The sequence below is a fragment of the Oncorhynchus keta genome, chromosome 21, assembly GCF_023373465.1.
Source record: "Oncorhynchus keta strain PuntledgeMale-10-30-2019 chromosome 21, Oket_V2, whole genome shotgun sequence".
Lineage (NCBI taxonomy): Eukaryota > Metazoa > Chordata > Actinopteri > Salmoniformes > Salmonidae > Oncorhynchus > Oncorhynchus keta.
Window position 1 is genome coordinate 3510040 of NC_068441.1, and position 21134 is coordinate 3531173.

The 21134-nt window shown below is 41.8% G+C and overlaps 1 protein-coding gene across 2 annotated transcripts in view; it reads right to left on the bottom strand.

The window, feature by feature from the left end:
* The window catches only part of LOC118399949 (synaptotagmin-2-like), a 67323-nt gene extending 46618 nt beyond the window's left edge, over positions 1-20705 (bottom strand). Inside the window, exon 1 of one of the 2 annotated variants that reach the window (XM_035796187.2) lies at positions 20333-20705. The gene's annotated coding sequence lies outside the window, so the exon portion shown is untranslated. The remainder of the gene's footprint in view (positions 1-20332) is intronic. The other variant, XM_052473232.1, reaches the window with a different exon arrangement.
* Between the last annotated feature and the right edge of the window lie 429 nt (positions 20706-21134).

Genomic DNA, 21134 nt, shown 5'->3' on the forward strand with positions numbered 1-21134 from the left:
ATCCAGAACAGCTGATGCTCTCATGCACATTCCAGTGTTAATTATTTCCATGCTCGTATCGAGGTAAGTGAGCTCATCTGGTAGGCTTGTGTCACTGGGTAGCTCTCGGCTGTGCATCCCTTTGTAGTCTGTCACAATCCATGCCACAGCTCACTTCCCAGCCCATCTTCCAGCTCACATTCTCAAACACATAGATCCCCTGAACGCAGCTCACTCTCCAGATCTCAATCACCTAAATTCTGATCACCTGTTCACACACCTACAGTATATGTCATTTACACACACTATTTAGTTCAGTTCTTTGCACCCCATCATTGTGAGGTATTGTTTCTTCTGACACATTCTATTCGGAGCGATGCTAATTTCCCTATTAGTCCTCCCGTGTATTGTAGTTTTTGGCCATCCTCACTAACAACACTGTTACGGTTTTCTTCGGATCTCCTCCTCTGAAGAGCAGGTGTAGCAAGGATCGGACCAAAATGCAGCGTGGTAATTTTGATACATGTTTAATTAACGAATAAACACGAACAATACAAAAACAAGAAACGTAACGCGAAAACCTAAACAGCCTATCTGCTGCAAACAAACACAGAGACAGGAACAATCGCTCACGAAACACTCAAAGAATATGGCTGCCTAAATATGGTTCCCAATCAGAGACAACGATAAACACCTGCCTCTGATTGAGAACCACTTCAGGCAACCATAGACTTTTCTAGAAAACCCCACTATACCACAATCTCAATACCTACAAAAACAAACAAGACTAAATACACCACATAATAAACCCATGTCACACCCTGGCCTGACCAAAATAATAAAGAAAACACAAAATACTTAGACCAGGGCGTGACAAACACCTTTTTGCCTATTCCCTGCCTGTACTTTAGCCTATCAGATTTTCTGTCATCAACCTATTGCCGGATCTCCCGGACTACGTTATTAGCCTTTTCCCTGCCTTTACTGTTACCTTTTTGGAGTCCCTGTGTATGACCTTCTGCCTGCCCCTGGACCCAGCTACCTGCCTCCTCCTGTGGTCGTTTACAAATAAACACCTGCTGAGCCCTGTGCTTGAAACCAGCACTCTTTCTCCCATCATACTCATTACAAAGAGATGGTAGCAGCAACATTATGTACAAAATAAGTCAAAATATGTGAAAAAACAAACAAAATAGCACAGTTGGTTAAGAGCCTATAAAGCGGCAGGCATTTCTCCGGTGCCGCTCAAATATATCTGCAACAGGAAATGTGAATTATTGTGGATTATAATGAATGGACATTTTTGTAGGGGTTGATGCATTTTTCGTAAGGGAAAATCTAGTCTGAAATTTCAAAGTGGAAAAAACAAACTTCAGAAGCCTTTTTAAACCTCAAATACACTACAAGTTAAACACAATTTCTCCTGTAACATCAAATGAAATTGTATTGATCATATACACGTGTTTAGCAGATGTTATTGTGGGTGTAGTGAAATGATTGCTTCTAGCTCCAACAGTGCAATAATATATAACAAGTAATATCTAACAATTTCACAACAATACACACAATACATGCAAATCTAAGTAAAGGAATGGAATTGAGAATATATAAATATATGGACGAGCAATGTCAGAGCGGCATAGACTAAGATACAGTATATACATATGAGAAGAGTAATGCAAAATACGTAAACATGGTGATCAAGTTAAGACTACATCTGTAGGGTAAACTGGCCTCAATGCTTAAGGATAATGGATATGGTGCCTATGGACCCGAGGAGCCACATGTCAGACAGAGCAGAATAAACGGGGAGGATTGTGAAAAGTGTTCCTGCTTAATTCCAGGCTGAATGGGTCTGATATCATTAAGAGGGCCCCATGCACCAGTGACAGTTAATTAAAACAATCAATTAATTGTCTCCACATGGTGAAAGATGGTCCTGAATGTTGGATGTTTTTTTTTTACAAACAGGCAATCAGTGTGTCATTTTACATCATCCTAGTGTCGTCTGTGTTGTTGATGGCCTACAGTGTTTGTTTTCTGGTGTGTCGTAACTTCAAGCCTCTTCTTCTATCTGCTCTCTTCCTTCGCGTTTCTGTTACTTATGCGTGCACCATGTTTCTTCTTCTGGGGATTGACTGACAAGCAACTCTACACTCTTAGGAAAAAAAGGGTTCCAGCAGTCCCCATATCAGAACCATCTGTGGAAAGGGATCTTCAAAAGGTTGTCCTATGGGGAAAGCTGAAGAACCCTTTTAGGTTCCAGCTAACACCTTTTTTTTCCTAAGGGTGTAGTTGCCAGGGGGGGTGGGAAGGGGTGGAAAGCATGATTTCTGAGAGTGGGGGGTGAGGGGATTTGGATGGAGACATGTTGGCTGGATGAGGTTGGGTTGGGGGAATGGGATAGGAGGTTGGCAGTGGAGGCCCACTTCTTTGGTTTATTTTCCTGTTTATACTGAATGTATTAGTTCTTTCAAATATAATAAACATTTTTATTTTATTTTCTCATTTTTTTTATCTTCTTTTGAGTGGCAACCCAATGCATACATAATTAATAGAATATATATGGAATTATATGAATTAATATATGCTTGTGGGAATTGGTCTATATGGATAGTCCTAAATTGAAATGTTTCTGACAGAACAAATATGAAATGCATATGTATAAGCATGGCAGCAATTGAAAGGATTTGGAGGTGAGGGTCAAACATTACACTGTTGATTTTTATGTCCATTTTACATTTACTGTACTTTTTCCTGTATTTGTTGGTAACAAAATCTGAAAATACATTCAGTAACATGATAAGAGTATTCCTAAAAAATGTGGGTTAGTTACAAGGGTTTGAGTGAGAGAAATAACTGGTGTTGGGAGCTGTCCCTGTTTTGGTGTTGCCGGTGGTAGCGGAAGGCGAATAATAATAATAATAAGTATAATAATAAATATAATAATAAGTATGAACATTTGATAAAATTAGGTGCCACTCCAGAATCTCCCCGAAGTGTTCAATTGGGTTGAGATCTGGTGACTGAGACGGCCATGCATATGGCTTACATTGTTTTCATGCTCATCAAACCATTCAGGGACCACTCGTGCCATGTGGATGGGGCGCATTGTCATCCTATATGGGCCAAAGTAATGGCCTGCTTAGCATTGTTATACATGACCCTAAGCATGATGGGATGTTAATTGCTTAATTAACTCAGGAACCACACCTGTGTGGAAGCACCTGCATTCAATATACTTTGTACCCCTCGTTTGTTTCCATAATTTTGGCAGTTACCTATACATGCTCCATTCCCCAACTGTAGTTACATGTATTGAACTTACAGCTCTGTTATAATTAACAGTGAGATCAATTGTGAAATAAGAGGAGTCGTTTTTTAATTACTCTTTCACTAAAACATATTTTATATATAAACTGACCTCCGAAACATCTAACCACTGGGAAGACTAAATTAAGATACAATTATGTTAAATAGAACATACTCTGATCATTTAAAGTAATAGGTGTATTTATGGGAATTCTACAGCATGGGTCCTTGCATTCCTGAATTTCTTTCACATCATCAACAGAATACTATGCTAGTCACTGCCTGGTGACATAAATAGGGCTATTTGGGTAACATAAGATGTTTTAATATGAAAAACACTAAGACTTTTCTGTAATCGCAGCAGTAAAACACTGTAGGATGCACAGTAAAATATTGTACATGTGTTTTGTAGATAGCGTTTTACCTACAATGCAGTGCTATTTTTTGTTTGTTTGTTTGTTTTGTTATTAACTGTCATTGGAAGCCTCCTGTAAAAATGACTAACATACTGTATTTCTTACGCCTACTGTAGATTCAAATGATCAGTTTCAGGTGCTAACCTCATGCTGTAAGGTGAGACACATGAAACTCATTTTCTTGAAGCGGCTGTGAACTGGAATAGTATTTTCAGCAGCTGCTGGGTAGGTACCATGACTTGTTTATAAGTACTGTATCTTTATTGCTAGCCAACGTTGAATTACTGCATGTTTTCTTAGCTAACCTAGCTAGCTAGCTGGCAAACTTTTGCTGATAATAATTCTTGTGACGACAGGCGTTTAACTTTTTTGGGATAGGGGGCAGTATTCGGAAGTTTGGATGACTGAGGTGCACAAAGTAAGATTTGTATAGAAAACACTCAAAGTTTCAAAAACTGTTAAAATAATGTCTGTGAGTTTAACAGAACTGATATGGCAGGCGAAAACCTGAGGAAAATCCATCCAGGAAGTGGGATATTTTTGATGTGGGTACTTTTCAATTTAATGCCTATATAGTATGTAATGGGTTAGGACCCAGATTGCTGTTCCTATGGCTTCCACTAGGTGTCAGCAGTCTTTAGACATGGTTTCAGGATTGTTTTCTGAAAAATGAAGAAGAATGAGACTATTTTGTAAGTGAACTGTAGAATGAAGCAGAGCTGGTTTGTGCGCCCCTCGTTGTTTTTCCTTTCTATTGAATTCGCTATTGTCCGGTTGAAATATTATCAATTATTTAGACAATAGAAAACCTAAGGATTAATTATAAACATCGTTTGACATGTTTCAACAAACTTTACCGGTACTATTAGGATGCATTCTTCTGCATGTTGTGACCGCCTTTGAGCCATTGGATTACTGAACAAAACTTGCCAACAAAACAGAGTTTTGGGGATATAAAGAGGGACTTTATATCGAACAAAGCAAACATGTATTGTGTAACAAGGACTCTTGTGACTGCAACTAGATGAAGATCATCAAAGGTAAGTGATTCATTTTATCGCTATTTCTGACTTTCGTGACTCCTCTTCTTGGCTTGAAAATGTTTGTATGCTTTTGTAAGCGGGGAGCTGTCCTCAGATAATCGCATGATATGCTTTTGGCATAAAGCCTTTTTGAAATTTGACACAGCAGCTGGATTGTGTGCACAATTGGTGCACAATTGGCCCAGCGTCATCCGGGTTAGGAGAGGGTTTACCCGCCCGGGATGTCCTTGTCCCATCTCTCTACCGACTCCTGTAGCGGGGCGGGCGCATGCATGGTCGCCAGTTGGATGGTGTTTCCTCTGACACATTGGTGCGGCTGTCTCCCAGGTTAAGCGAGTAGTGTGTCAAGAAGCATTGCGGCTTGGCAGGGTCATGTTTCGAGGAGTTGAAGCGATGGGACAGGACTGTAACTACCAAGTTGATTATCACGAATAAAAAAAAGAAAACTTCCAGATTATGTCAGAGTTTTCCAGTTATCAATAATGACAAAAATACAGCATCATGCCTGCTGAGTAAGGCCCTATGTTTTTTCTGTCATGTAAAATTGTTCAGGAAAAACTGAGGGCCCTACTGAAAACTACTGAGAAAAATCAGCTATGAATCTGGTTTACTGCCTTACGTCTCTCCCCCTTAGTTTGAGGGATAGACGTCACCACAGGTGTTAGAGCAAACTCTTTTAATCATAACGTCAACTGAAGAATACAGAATGTGGGGCGTAACATGACCCCAGGATCAACCACTATTACAATAAAATCTGGCATGACTGTCCTACTGTACAGTACAGACTGTGGCCCAAGCATTGTGAGCAGGTGGTTGTGCCAGAGGAGGGCAATGATGAGGGTGGGGTCTGTCCAGGGTCAACTGTAGCTCACATCTCAACAAGAGGGACACTGGGGAGACCCCTGTGGACGAGTGGAGCGTGGCACTGTAGTGCAGCAATGTTTGGAGCAGGCTGGTGTGAGTTTGGCCCTGATACAATTATTGAGCCGGTGGGCTCGGCCACAACCTGGTTGATTATAGATATTCTTGAGTGGGACTACATGGAATTCCCCATGTAAAGATGTTCCCAGGGGCAGGACAGACAGACCACTGCTGCAGGGGGGAAAGGGGCGGGGGCCTTGTTTTCTTGCTAACAAGGCAGGTGAGGCAGTCCCTGACCAGTCCCTGACCAGGGCCTCAAAATCCCTGTCGATGCCTGGCCACCTTACTAGAGCCTGACTATACCCAAGTGTTCTCCATAGCAAGCACAGACGCACAAGGAGACCTTAGGACCACAGCGCAGAGCCCTTGCGAGACACAGGTGTCGTTCCAGCAGGACAGCTCCTCTCGGACAGTTCCTCTCGGGCCAGCTCTGTCTGATGAAGCTCACCAGCTTGGAGAGAGTAGATTCATCTGCTAATGCCTGCTGGAGCCCCTGCAGTGATACAGTGGAGTGGAGTGTAAAGGTTCTGGACGAGGTTGTGCTCAGCCTGGTCATGTCCATGAGCCAAAGCTGAGGCTCTGTTTGAATGGAGGGGGAAAGGAGGTCCGCCACAACGTTGTCACGCTCTGGTGAACTGGAGGTGGAAGTTGTAGAGCTGCAGACGGTCCGACCAGCAGTAGAGGCGGCAGGGTTTATGTTCTGTGCCAGATGTGGCCAGAAGGGTGGTGACTTGGTTGTCTATCTGACGTGTAAATGCACATCCGTACAGGTAAATGTGCCACCTTTCACATGTCCAGACACATGCTAGAGCTTCATGGTCACCCACGGAATATCTCTGATCTGTCTTTCCTTTCCTTTTGTAGCTGGGACAGCACTGCTCCTACAACAACTGCAGAGGTGTCGCACGTGACAAGGGTGGTGCTTGGGAGGTCTAAGTGGGCCAAGACCGGTGATGAGGAGAGTTACAGTTATGTTGTACCACTTTTCACACAAAAATACCTTCATCTCTAGGAGACAGAACGCGTCTCCTTCCTGAGCAGTATGACGGTTGCGTGGTCCCATGCCATTTATAGTTGCCTACTATTGTTTGCACAGATGAACGTGGTACCTTCAGGCGTTTGGAAATTGCTACCAAGGATGAACCAGACTTGTGGAGGTCTACAATTTTTCTTTCTGTCTTTCTGAGGTCTTGGTTGATTTCTTTTGATTTTCCCATGATATTAAGCAGAGGCACTGAGTTTAAAAGTAGGCCTTGAAATACATCCACAGCTACACCTCCAATTGACTCAAATGATGTGAATTAGCCATTCAGAAGCTTCTAAAGCCATGACGACATTGTCTGGAATTTTCCAAGCTGTTTAAAGGCACAGTCAAATTTGTCTAAGTAAACTTCTGACCCACTGGAATTGTGATACAGTGAAATAATCTGTCTGTAAACAATTGTTGGAAAAATTACTTGTGTCATGCACGAAGTAGATGTCCTAACCCGAATTGCCAAAACTATAGTTTGTTAACAAGAAATTTGTGGAGTGGTTGAAAAGCGAGTTTTAATGACTCCAACCTAAGTGTATGTAAACTTCCGACTTCAACTGTATTCTATTGGTCAGTGAATCACGAAGTTTCATGAAAACAGGTTAATATGCCCCAACAACATTAGACAACCTTTCTAAAACTCCTTAATCTGCTGAAATAAGTCATTAGAATCAATGATGAGAGAACAGGCAGATTAACTCATACCTGACATAGACATGGAGGTGTAGCAGAAAGCTCGGAACACCGTGAACCAAGAGGTTCTGAGTTCTAATCCCAGCTGAGGACATTTTGTGTAATAGTTACTGTTTAAATAAACTTTCACAATGTAATCATGTGTGTCAAATATGTAAGTTGTTAACAGTGTGTATGAGTATTCCTAACCTTGCTAACAGACAAAAAGTTATGCATGGATCAGTGGTTAATCAATCAGGGCGTTAATTTATTCAGCAACTAGATGTGATGTGTAATGAAACATGACACAAATGTTCTTGGAACATTCCAATGAAATGGGTCGAGAACATTTATATGTTCTGTTCTGAGTATGTTTGGTGTGACGTTGATGGAATATTCTCCTAAACCAACGAGGACTGGACGCAGGAATGTTCTCATTTAACGTGTCTAGGACACTAATACTGTACTCTGAGAATATGGCAACTCTGTTCTGTTTATGTTTGGTGTAAAGTTGATTGGAATATTCTCCTAACCGCCAGAGAACTGGACACATGAATGTTCTCGCAACGTTCCCATGATATCTTAAATTCTAAGAACATGGTAACCACATTCTGGGTAATTTCTATTAGACATTAAGGGAACAGTCTCTCTTGGAAGCATTCCTTGAAAATCACAGGAATATTCATACGAAAACATTAGTTAATGACCTAATGAGACTCTTAAGGGAACGTTATCTTATGTTGTGGGAACGTTTGTTTGTCCGCTGAGACTGTGGTTGTGCCAACTACAATGCCTATACAGATTATGTCCAATCGCAAGTCTTTCTGTGGCATGTTGGCAACTATGCAAATTATTATTTTTTTGTAGTACAAAATGCTAGTGCAAGCACAGAGGAAAATCAGAAAGTGTTAGATCAAAAATGTCATTTCAGCAGCCTGACATCCAAACGTACAAAGGCAAGGACAACAAAATGTGAGTGACACTTTATTACATGACAAGGACCCGGGGCTGAAAATAAAATGTGTTCCTGTGCTTGTCTGCAGTTACGATCTTCAAGATACATTGAAAGATGGGGAACAGAGCCAAAAGTAATGTCACTGATCTAAAAGTGGACTACCCTGTGGATTCAATCAAATATGTTGTGTTAGACCAGACATTTTAAATAATGCATGCCACGGCAATTTACAATAAGTTATTTGAGCTTGCAAAATACACCATTATCTTCTACCTCTTTATGATATGAATCAAGATCATGTATAATGTGCCTTACCACCCACTCCAATGTTATTTAGAAGTGTTAACATTATAGTTACTGTATTTCAAACTGGATATAGCAGCCTTACATTTACTATCCAGGTTGGATAAAAGCTAGTCAAAATACTTACTCAAAACTGGACACTAATGATATCAAAACAAACTAATCAAAACCATTGGAAGAAGTCACATTTCAGATTTAAACAAATAGTTGCCTCCAGTAAATAAATCAGTTGGGTCAAGGATTAAAGATGGGAAATGATTATGAACATGATTCATATCCAGGTCTATTATTATAGATTGTTAATGTCTCAGGACAGGATCTGTCACTGTGAGAGGATGACTGTAACCTAAGTACATGGCTTCCCCCTGGACACAGTCTCACAGTCCTTCTGTCCCATCACCACCGCAGAGCCTCTGTCTCCTCTACAGTGTCTTTCCAACACTGCTGAAGGTTACTCAAATTAGGCCAGTCAGACGTTTTGAAGTCTTTCTCATTTCTTACCCTCTTGGCTGCTCTTACCCCCCCCCCCTCCCCTTTCTCTCTTACAGATACTCTGTCTCTCTCTCACATGCACAAACACACTCCACTTTCTTTCTTTCTCTCTGTCTCTCTCTTGCGCACATGCCCTCTCTCATGCACACTCTTACACAGCCGCTCTCTCACTCCCTCTGTATCTCTCTCACTCTCTCTCTTTTAAACACACACATAAACACATGCACACACACACACCCACACTCATTAGGGGTTCACAGCGAAGCTCATTAGGGGTTCAAAATGAATGCTACCGATTGGCCTATAGTGGGCACTGTTTGAAGCGGTCTCACTTAAATCATCATATCCTTCATCCCGTTTGACCTAAAGAGTTGAAACTTTGTATGTAGGTGTATTTCCTCATGCTGAAAAAAGTTGACTCAAGGACCTATAAGGTCTCAGAATAGATTTTTCAAGAACATTCTAGAAAACCTTTGAAAGCATATTCTCATGAACCATAAATCCAGTATGTAGGCCCATGGTACATCTCTTAACTAAGTTTAAGAAACGCTAAGGGATTGGTTAAGAGAAGGCTGAGTTATTTATAAATCAGGAAATCAGATTGTAAGTGTCCATTTTAAATACTTTATAAATCACTCCAAAATTGCCTATCAACTTGAATCTGTTTAGGGTCATCCAAAACATTACCATGATGAACCACGTAAGTTTGGCATTGATGTCTTAAAAAATAAGGACACTATTACCAATTCACTTTTTTGACTATGCAATGCCAATGCTTAAAATAATCCTAAAAAAATATTATTCTCATGGATTGATATTTGGACTCTTCACAAAAGTCTTTCAAGAGTTTGAGAAAATAATGTTGATGCATTCAAAGATGGCCACATTATACAAGTAGATCAGTCTTTCCCAAACTCGGTCCTAGGGTGCACATTTGATTCAGCTGATTCAAATAATCAACTAATCATCAAGCTTTGATTAATTGAATAACCTGTGTAGTGATAGTCTACAAAACTAAACGTGGGGTCCTGAGGACCGAGTTGGGGAAACACTGCAGTAGGTTCATATGAGCAAATGTGCTAATATGCTCAAATATGTGAAAAATACTTCAACAATCTTCTCATGAACCATAGGACAAAATTACAATTACAGCACTAGACTAAACGTCACTTGCATAATCCTTGTGGTATTGAAATATGCTTTTTCACTGATTGCACATAAATACAGATAGTTCCTACATGATAGATTGCTTGCTTAGTTATTCAACTGATCTTGTGTCCTTTCTTTCATCCTGTGAACCCCGTTCATTGCTGCTCACAGCTATATCTTTTTTTTGTTGCTTCCTGCTGGTACCTAAAATAGCTTGACCGAATAGTGCTGGTTTGTTGAAGCAGTTAGAGACCGACTAGAGGAGAAGATAGAGGAGAGAGAGAGAGCTCAGTCTTAATTCATCAACCTACACAGAGAGCAGAGCGTGTTGCCCCATTCAACGGATCTGGGGCAGCTTGACTGAGCACTGAGGGATAGGCCATCCATAAGGGACACAAGTTCACTGACAAATTAACCGATCTTGTTGCACCCCATTTTCTCTGCCCTCTCAACAATTTCAGTGCAGATTTTAATAGATTTGAAAATGTAAGTGTTTTAATGTGATTTGTTGGTATTTCTAAGGTTACTGGAGAACCATTAGACAGAATCCTCTAATGTTGCAAAACAAGGCACCTGCATCAGCAGTTACATCATCAGCAGGGGGCCTGAATCATGTCTTAGGAACTTATATAAACCAAACAAAATTTAGGACCAAAAAGGAAATGTGATGATCATGTTCCATAACCTGAGATGTGTCAATAAAAAAAGGCATATTTTATTTTCTACTTCAGCAGATCCCCAAGGCTCACCAGTAGGACGAGAGTGGAAGAGACATTGGCATCATTAAGGAAGGCTGATTCTCAGCATTCCCTCGTAGAAGCAGAATATTCTCACTGTCTCTTCAAGCTGTCCCTGTTCAGGACATTGTACATTTTCTCAACAACATTCAATATAGAATGGATACATTCTCAATCTCACTAAATAATTTGAAGAGATGATGTATGATGGTGCTATTCTGAGATCTGCTAAACCAGGTCCCCCATAATAATACACACAAAAATAATAATTTATCTTTTGTCTCTGTTTCATAATTTTCCTTAAATTTACAAGAGGTTGAATGTATCTCACCGGAGGAAGCATGCGAGCGAGCGAAACAACTCCACTCTGTCCTTGTATGTGTTTGCCATCTATCTGATGCTGTCAGGTCATTCATGTGTCCAATGACATTGTTACCGCCCGTAGCATTCCGTGCAAGGGAAACCAGTGAGCAATTGGCCTCCTTTTGATTAAAAAAAGTATAAAACAATAAAAACACAATAGCCAATCAGCATTGAGCTTAACTGGTTGGGCTAAACTGTGAATGGTCCTGGCGCACCAAAAAAAGGAAAGCCATTTTGGATTTGGCATCAAATCAAATCGCAATGAACGCATTTGTCATTGACAAATAACTTGAATTGTGGCATGTAGTTGTGTTGTTGTCCTCCGGTGGCTAGCTAGCTAGCAAAAATTGTCCCTTTCCTAAATTAGACATGGATGGAGATAAGGATTTGGACTTCGTGGTTTTACTTAATTCTCCATGCTGGCCAATGGTTATAATGGCGATTCTGATCTAACCATTAATTCATACATTATTGTGCTCCTGGCCTGAGAGGATGGAAGTTCAATATGTAGCTAGACGTAGAAGGCTAATGTTAACTATCTAACGTTGCCCATGAAATGAAGTTAGGCTAGCGAGCAAACATTTTAGCCAGGAATTCTAGGGCAACAAAAAATAAAAGAGAGTAGGCCTACTGTGTGACAGAGTGATAGACTGTTTCATCAACATGAAAGAGTGGATGAAAGTAGGGGAAGTATTTAAGTTTTTTTCTACTTGCACGCACTCACACACACACACAGAAATCAAAACCATGGACTGCCACATATTTGGCTGACGTTGATTGGACTAAATTGTTTTTGGTATCCCCTTAGTTGTCACTGTATTAGACTAAGCAGAGATGATTTGATGATGTTGAAATGTTGACGTTGAAATGGAGGCAGATCATGTTTTCTTTGTGACTTGCGGTAACTCTGTGGTTCTAAATCAATAGTTGTTCATGCTCTAGGTCATGCTCTAGGTCATGTAACTGTTTGTCATACGCAGTATGTTTTGTGGACTTCACTGGCTGCTCTCCGGTTTTGTGCTGAAACAAAGGTGTGGTTGAATTTATTCTGCTACTGTGTCTCCTTATTGTCTCCGACTGTATGCCTATACATCACGGTCACAGGGCATATGAACTAACAGTTTATAGAGCAAACAATGCAATTATCACAACACGGGTTGTAATATGGCTTTTCTGTCTGGCTTCCCAGTGATTTTACACACGCACCGTTACTGCTTTGTACTCACATTGTAGTGATGCACCAGTCTGGAAGAGAAGGTCTGGTTTCTGAGCCGTAGGGAACGGTAGTGTTGAACTGTCCTTTTATGTATCAGAAGAGGGTCAATGTTATATGATACCGTTTTCGATTGCACTTTGTCCTTTTACACGGCTGCACGCATTGCTCAATCATTTAATCATGGTTTCACACATCATTGATGAAACTTTAATGAGATATTACCCCCCTCCCCCTCATGCATGCACCAAATCATATAATGGTAAAGGACAAGGAGGGGGAAGCCCTTTCTGCAATAGTAGCCCACCTAAATCAGCAGAGTTCGTGCTGATGTGGACTTAACTCAGCTATGAGAATACTCAGGTATACATCCTCCTCTCTCATCTATTTAGCTTCTAACTCTGCTATCATACAACATACAACATAGGCAGTGTATGGCTCTAACAGTTAGGAAAACAAACACAGAGGGGATAAGAGACGCAGGCCTACACAGTCACTGTCCAGGCTCTCATCAAACATATTAATTTGCCCCAGATTACACTATACAGTGGGGAGAAAAAGTATTTGATACACTTCCGATTTTGCAGGTTTTCCTACTTACAAAGCATGTAGAGGTCTGTACTTTTTATCATAGGTACACTTCAACTGTGAGAGACGGAATCTAAAACAAAAATCCAGTGGGTAAATTTGGGTAAATTTTGTCATCGACTGAGGGACCTTACAGATAATTGAGTACAGACATGAGGTAGTCATAATTAATATGCTAAACACTATTATTGCACACAGAGTGAGTCCATGCAACTTTTTTATGTGACTTGTTGAGCACATTTTTACTCCTGAACTTATTTGCTTGCCATAGCAAAGCAGTTGAATACTCAAGACATTTCAGCTTTTAATTTGTATTGAATTTTTTTTTTTTTAAACAACGAGTCCATTTTGGACTCTGGCAACTCCTGACAGATGGGCGACTCTGGCAGCTCCTGACAGACGAGCGACTCTGGCAGCTCAGGACAGACGGGCGACTCTGGCAGCTCCTGACAGACGGGCGACTCTGGCAGCTCCTGACAGACGGGCGACTCTGGCAGCTCCTGACAGACGGGCGACTCTGGCAGCTCCTGACAGACGGGCGACTCTGGCAGCTCCTGACAGACGGGCGACTCTGGCAGCTCCTGACAGACGGGCGACTCTGGCAGCTCAGGACAGATGGGAGACTCTGGCAGCTCAGGACAGACGGGAGACTCTGGCAGCGCTGGGCAGGTGGGAGCACCTGTAGGGAGGAGACGGCCTGGTGCGAGGGGCTGTCACCGGAGGGCTGGTGCGTGGAGGTGGCAACGGATAGACCGGACCGTGAAGACTCACTGGAGGCCTTGAGCACCGAGCCTACCCAACCCTACCTGGCTGAATGCTCCCCGTACCCAGGCCAGTGCGGCGAGGTGGAATAGCCCACACTGGGCTGTGCTGGCGAACCAGGAACACCATGCGTAGGGCTGGTGCCATGCACCCCGGCCCGAGGAGACGCACTGGAGACCAGATGCGCTGAGCCGGCTTCATGGCACCTGGCTCGATGCCCACTCTAGCCTGGCCAATACAAGGCACTGCTATGTACCGCACCGGGGACACCGTGCGCCTCACGGCATAACTGCTCGGTGCCTCTCTCTCCACGGTAAGCACAGGGAGTTGGCTCAGGTCTCCTACCTGACTTAGCCACACTCCCTGTGTGCCACCCCCCAATAAATATTTGGGGCTGCCTCTCTGGCTTCCAACCGCGCTGCCGTGCTGCCTCCTCATACCACCGCCTCTCGGCTTTCGCTGCCTCCAGCTCTGCGTTGGGGCGGCGATACTCTCCAGCCTGTGCCCAAGGTCCCTTGCTGTCCGGAATCTCCTCCCATGTCCAGGAGTCCTGAGATCGCTGCTGCTACCCGTTACCACACTGCTTGGTCCTTTGGTGGTGGGTGCAGTCTGTGATTTATTTAGAATTCAAGGCACACTTAACCAGCATGGCTACCACAGCATTCTGCAGAGATACGCCATCTCATCTGGTTTGCGCTTAATGGGACTATCATTTGTTTTTTCAACAGGACAACACACTACCAGGCTGTGTAAGGGCTATTTGACCATAAAGGAGAGTGATGGAGTGCTGCATCGGATGACCTGGCCTCCACAATCACCCGACCTCAACCCAATTGAGATGGTTTGGGATGAGTTGGTGTAATGGATCCTATGTGTAGCTGGTGTAGAGAGTCAGGTGCAGGACAGTAGATATGAGTAATCAACATACTTTTAATCAAAATATCAAATATACAAAGTAACAAATACACCATGACAGACCGAAAATACAATAAACAATCACTCACAAAAAAACATGGGAACAGAGGGTTAAATAATGAACAAGTAATTGTGGGATTGAAATCAGGTGTGTAAAACAAAGACAAAACAAATGGATAATGAAAAGTGGATCAGCGGTGGCTATAAGGCCGGTGACGCCGAACACCGCCCGAATAAGGAGAGGGACCGACTTCGGCAGAAGTCATGACAGTTGGACTGCAGAGTGAAGGAAAAGCAGCCAACAAGTGCTCAGCATGTTTGGGAACTCCTTCAAGACTGTTGGAAAAGCATTCCAGGTTAAGCTGGTTGAGAGAATGCCGATCGTTTGAAAGCTGTCAAAGGGTAGCTACTTTGAAGAATCTAAAATTATATTTTGATATTTTTAAAGAATTTGTTGGTTACTCCATGATCCCATATGTGTTATTTGATGTCTTCACTATTATCATATAAAATAGTAAACATAAAGAAAAACCCTTGAATGAGTAGGCGTGTCCAAACTTTTGACTGGTACTGTATTTAAACCACTTCCATATACAGTAGACTTCCATTGATTTTTTTTTAAAACTGGTACCGGGCTACCTTCAGACAAGTCTTGTGATGCTTATCACCGTCCTAGAGCAAACATGTACAACAGATGTGTTCGTGAGAGTATCACATGATACATAGACAGCGACACAGCAACTTTCAGAGGGAAGTCCATCCATTGGGCAAAAACGAGCTGAATCAACGTTGTTTCCACGTCAATTGAACAACAAAATTCAATGTGATCAATCAATCAATCAAACTGTATTTGTCACATGCTTCATAACATGTATATGTGTATACTAACAATGAAATGCTTACTTATGGGCCCTTCTCAACAATGCAGAAATACTTTTTTTTTTAGAAAGATAAAAACACAAGGAATAAATATACAGCGAGTAACAATAACTTGGCTATATACTCGGGGTACGAGGTAATATATACTTATTAATGATTTGGTAAGCTCCTCAATGTTATCGGATGAACCCTCAGACATAATTTACAAATGAAGCATTGCGCTTAATGAGTCCGCCAGATCGGAGGGAGGCAGTAGGGATGACCAGGGATGTGTCTTTATAAGTGAGTGCATTGGACCATTTTCCAGTCCTGCTAATAATTCAAAATGTAACGAGTACTTTTGGGTGTCAGGGAAAATATATGGAGTAAAAAGTACATTATTTTATTTAGGAATGTAGTGAAGTAAAAGTAGTCAAAAATATAAATAGTAAAGTACTGATACCCCAAGAAACGACTTAAGTAGTACATTAAAGTATTTTTACTTAAGTACTTTACACCACTGAGAATAGGCCAATGCATATGTCCAAAACCTGCTTCAGGTTTACAAAAACATTGTTGCCTTAAATTGGTTTATCATGTGTAAGAGGGTCATGGGGTCATGTTCTTTCAAGAATTTGAGCACATTAGAAAACACAGTACGTATGTACTTTCTAGAAAGTGCTACAGAAATGTCTACCATGGGCACATGAAGACTTCACAGGCTAAAATATATAGTTTTCAGACTCACAATTGAAAACATCATCAGTCTCATCCCACTGTGCACCAGATGTCTCATTAAGGATGCAGCGTCTTCTGGGAAATATAATTTTAGAATTTCGTTTTGTTCCCACTTATTAAGCAAGGCAATCTGATGAGACACCCCACTGACACTGAACATCCTACTGTATCACTATCCTCCAAAACCACAACACATAAACACCGATTTACCATTATATTGCCTATCAGAGTCATACAGACACACATGGATGCACCCGTCACTGTTTGAGAGGATCCCAATTCCACCCAAAAAGGATTATAGGGCACTACACAATTCCATTTCATGAGCCATCAAGCAGACTCCTCTAAAACATACAAAACATCTCTCCTGGAGAGAGAGAGAGAGAGGAGCTCAGAAACATGTGTCAAGGCTTTTCAGTGTTGATTTTAGCATGTAAATCTTTTAGCATGTGACTCAAAAACATTTTGTATGCATGCCATCAAATCCACAGCACAGTACTTAACAATACCTGAATTGCACTATGACAGTGACAATCGGTGCACACAAACTGTTAGGGCATACATAAAGTTGTCCCAACAGCAGAGCTTTCTTTTCAGCACCATGGAGTGAATCCTTACCACCACTACACCTGGCTATCAGCGGAGCCTTGTCTGGCAGTGAAACAGTTCATTCAGCCTCATTTGCTGCCTTTTAAAAAAACATAGCTGATATATATGGCTGACTGGGTTTCTACTGACGATTGAGATGGACAAACAATGGCATAAGGGAACAATAAGAGTAATTTTGATTAAGACATAGAGCTAGGACGGACGTAGTCAATACAGTATAACTATTTGTTGAGCACTTTTGAAATATACAGTGACAGAATTCGGAACATGGGCCATTCTTACAGTATTCTCCCTGTACACCACCAAGTCAGAACCGTAGGATAAATAAAGGGGACATATAAGCAGACAACGAAAGCTCTTGCAATGTTCGAAGGTGACATTTCACCACCAAGTCAGGACAGTAGGCTAAGTTATGAGGGGGAAAGGGACCAAATTATTAGGGTGAGGCACATGGGCTACTAACAGCTTACTACACAACATACACTTTCTTAGCTACAGTATACATGTCTCCTTAGCATATTACATAATTTATGCAACAGCATACAATGCATTATTGGACTCTCAGTGCTGTGCTCACTTGAACAGGAAGGTGGCATGGTGGTCATTGTTGTGGGTAAATTTTGTCATCAAACTTTGTCATCAGTGTCTAGCATTCTCTGGATTTATGGTGCTTTCAAGACAACTGGGAACTCTGAAAAAAAGGTTGAATCATGACGTCAGTGACCTTCCGGTTGGAGCTCTAGAAAGTGCCCCGAGTTCCCGACTTCCTAGCTGGATGACCGTTCAAAACGTATTTTCCCAGTGGAGCTCACTGAAGTCTGAGATTTCCAAATTCCCGAGTTTCCAGTTGTTTTGAGTGGGGGAGAATGTATTCAAACTTTTCTGTCTCATGGTGTTGCATGTGAATGTTTATTATTTTAAGCTTGGAAAAGAGAACCTTAAACCCAGGCTTGGACCACACACCCTCTCCACAGAATAGCAGGCAGGGAAGCAAAATACGGATTGCTTTGCAAAGCTTGCAGTTAGCCACTGATTTCTTCAAAACCACTCATTGTTGAATTTGCGATTTCCAACTTCTTGTATAATGTTTATGTTAACCGATACGTTTGATCAATAATTTCTCATTTGAAAAGGATTTGCCTGTAGATTGTCGACGTGATTTAATGATGATGACCGCTTGTCTAGCGGTATGATGTTGACATGATCGGTCCAATCAAAGCTATGTTAGATATAACGTGATTTGACGTCATTTTATTTTATTTGAAGTAATTTTACCCTTTTTGCTTCCAGGTTTAACCCTTTTGGGTTCCATAACCTTTTTGGGTTCCAACTACATGGAACCCATAAGGGTTCTACATGGAACCAAAAAGTGTTTTTTTATCCTATGGGGACAGCGGAATAACCCTTTTAGGTTCTACTGTGGAGATACAGGAATATTTATTACCGTATATTTGTATGTTTAGTGGGAAAGAAACAACAATTGACCTCAACTTGCAAAAAATATAGTTGAATTACAGGCCTTACTATAATGTTGCATCTTCCCTTTTGAAGTTCATCCATTTTAATCCAGTTAAACCCCAAACTTTTCTCTCCCTCTTACCCCACCAACCCAAAATAATCCTGACTCCATCTCATTGATTTATAAACGAGTGGTCTTATCACCATCGGCACTGGTACGTATCTCAGTATCCTCCCTCACGACGTGGCCAACTCGGCACTATTCCACTATGTGTGCGTGTGGCTGTGGCTCCTCTGAAACACCTCTGCTGTGCCAAGAGGAGGTGGACTCCTCTGCATCTAAACCAGGATAGTCTCTGTCCAGGCAGTCCTGTACACATAGTGCCTCTGAGGACCGACAGGCCTGAACATCACCTGATAACACAACAGCACCATAGCATCTTGGAAACATATTCACTTCTCACTGTGGATGTTGGTACCTTTCAATACAATCATCTTAATCTTGATTTGTTATATATATGTTCTATCCTTATGCTTATGACTCATGACCAAGGTATGCTTATAAGGAATATGGAATTGCTCAGCTCAGTTGGTAGACCATGGCGCTTTCAATGCCAGGATAGTGGGTTCAATTCCCGGGACCACCCGTACATAAAATGTATGCACGTATGACATAGTCGCTTTGGACAAAAGTGACTGCTCAATGACATATATTATACTGTATATTATTATCAGGTATGAGATCTATAAACTGCTGCATTTTCACTGAGTTCCACTTCACCTTACAAACAACGCCCTTCAGAGTAATGCTGATGCGGAAGACTTTGAAATCAGCCCAAGAAAATTAATGCTTTTGTGGAATACGCAGTCAACATAGGCAGTGATGCTGCAACGCCTACAGGTACAAGCTACACATGGTGGAATGGGCCAATGTGGTTGATTTGGTATGAGAAACCGAGCTTTGACAGTTCCGATAACTTTTAAACCATGATGGTACAGTGTAGCAGCTGTTCAGTGCATGGGCCCTTCCAGAATAGCTTGTTCAGCAGAATTGACATTGCATGCGCCTCTCCAAGCATTGTATTGTACGTATACAGGAACAGGGCTGTTCCTCTCAGGACGAATAAATAAACTGCTGCCATAATCTCATTTGATCAACTATCTACCTTCCATGTTCTCCAACTGTTAGGATAGCAATCTAAACAGAATTGTATCAACATTATGTCAATCTTATAGCAACTTGATATCAATGGATTAATAGAACCTGAATTGGTTGTTTGTCATTTTCTCTCGGGTAAAGCAGTTTTATTGCAACAATGTTGAAAAGGCATTTGAAAAGCATTGAGTTGTGACTAAAACACACTCCACCGAACACTCTGGTTACAGTTTAATCAGCATACCTGAAGTGGATTGAATCCATAAGGTGTGAACTATGTTGTTTCAATGTTTTCTAACGTGAATATCCCCATCCCAAGTTTGACTCTTTCACACACATTTTCCACTATTATGTAAGATGATACTGCAGCACAGTGTGAAGCTACGCACGAGGACTTGGCACAATGCTGAGAGAGAAAGTTCCTCTCTGGCAGCTTCCCTTTCCCTGAAGTGTCTCTCTGTGCATTAAATCCATAGGAATTTACAACTGGGGAAGATATTATCGTCTGCTATAATTACTCTGAGCCTTTCCTTCTCCCACCGCAGTCCTCTAGATAGCCACTGTAATGAGGCATGGTATGGCCGTGACTAAATTATACAAGACCACTGCATTCATCACTGATCATCAAACATGTACATATAGTAAGAAAGTGCACATTACCTGTATCGGAGAGAGCTGCCGTCTCCTGAAAACGAGAGACAGAGGGACTTCTCTCTGTTGCACCTGCAGGACACTTGAGATATGGTCTTAGAAGAAGGGGAAAAAAGTATTATCTGGAAGATGAATCGTTTTTGGTTTACCCCCTATGAAAAAATATAAGCCTATTGTAACTGCTCAGTCCCTGCAGTCACCCCTGGGGATCTCTTCCCAAAAGCCCTCTTCACACACACTCTCTCACACATACACACACACACACACACACACACACACAAGAGTTGTGGTAGGGCCTGTGCTGCTGAGTTAATCAGTGGGGGAAATGAAAAGAAACACACACGCACATTAACATTCTCTCACACTGCAAATCAGCACCAGCATCAGAGCTATGTGCTGTTTCACTGCTGTATTTCCCGGCACTGCAGCCTCATTGGCTGAAGAGATACTCAATAAAAATCCTACTTGTCATCAATTGGGTGGTCGGGCTTTTTTTATGGCGCACTCTGTACTCTGCTCCTCCTCCTCCTCTCTGTCATTTTTTTCTCTCTCCAGTACACGCAGAGGGGAATGCTGAGCTTTGAAAATTATATGAAGGGTGAAATGGAGGTTGGAGGGTTGGAATGGAGAGGGAGAGTAAGGAAGGCGTAAAAGCTGGGAGAATCGATAGGCAGGGAGGAGCGACGTGCCTTGCAGACACTGAGCCTGGTACAATGCAGGGGCTCAGAGAATCTGGCCGTATGTGCTGCTCTCTCCTCCCGACAACGCTGCCTCTATACAGGACCAGAGTGCAGTGAGGTGTGTGAAGCGG